This window comes from Astatotilapia calliptera, chromosome 5, assembly GCF_900246225.1.
Source record: "Astatotilapia calliptera chromosome 5, fAstCal1.2, whole genome shotgun sequence".
Classification (NCBI taxonomy): domain Eukaryota; kingdom Metazoa; phylum Chordata; class Actinopteri; order Cichliformes; family Cichlidae; genus Astatotilapia; species Astatotilapia calliptera.
This window is the reverse complement of record NC_039306.1, coordinates 34,254,163-34,255,005: the sequence shown is the minus strand read 5'-3', so window position 1 is coordinate 34,255,005 and position 843 is coordinate 34,254,163. Positions and strand designations below refer to the sequence as shown.

Below are 843 nucleotides of genomic sequence, written 5' to 3'. Positions count from 1 at the left end.
TTACACATCCTAAAGTTGTGGCTAAGTTACAGACTGTCTCTGTGCTGACACGGGAAGATGTAACCAGTCAGCTAGGCCTCTCAATTCACTGACCTGGACCTCTCTGCCTTTTTTATGCTGTTGGTGCCTTTTGGAGCATTTTTAATGGAATTCTCTGACAGTACGGCTTGCTCTCTGTTACACACTGTCCGAGTACATACTGTGCAGTGCAACCTCATAGTTTATATGGATGCAGCAAGACTCTACCCTCCAACCTAATCACTAATTCTGGCTCCAAAAAAAGAGAAAAAAGTTCACATACTCGATATATACTAAAAGTTCAAAGACTTCAAAAACTCTGTGTGACGTTCCTGTCTCATCTTTTCTTTACAATCAGTATAAAATAGTGCATAAGCCCATTGCAGGGAACATTGCCTGTATAAATTACAATACACTTGCAAATGTGTTTTCTTTTGCATGCTTAAAGTGAGTATCCTGAGGACTAAGTTACAACTGATGATGAGACAAGCTTTATTAATCCCAGGGGGAAATTGAGTTAACATAGCAGCAGAAATTTCCTGTCAGGAATGGGATTTGAACCCACGCCTCCAGAGGAGACTGCAGCCTAAACACAGCGCCTTTGACCACTCAGCCATTCTGACACTTGATGATGACCTGTAGCACCTAGCTCCGAGTCCTAATTCTACACCAGTGTTTTACAGAGATTATTTGCTTTGTCCTCTGATTGCCAAGATTCATCACTGACACTGACTTCACAGTGTTAACCATGCACAGTAAATGCAAAGCACATCATGAATGTTGATGTGCAGAAATCTGCTTGCTCATCAGTGCTCCTTCCATTCA

The 843-nt window shown here is 41.8% G+C and overlaps 1 non-coding gene across 1 annotated transcript; it reads right to left on the bottom strand.

Annotated features, from left to right (window-relative positions):
- Positions 1-558: 558 nt before the first annotated feature.
- Positions 559-641, bottom strand: trnal-uag (transfer RNA leucine (anticodon UAG)). Its single transcript has one exon. It is a non-coding gene; the product is annotated as a tRNA-Leu (tRNA).
- Between the last annotated feature and the right edge of the window lie 202 nt (positions 642-843).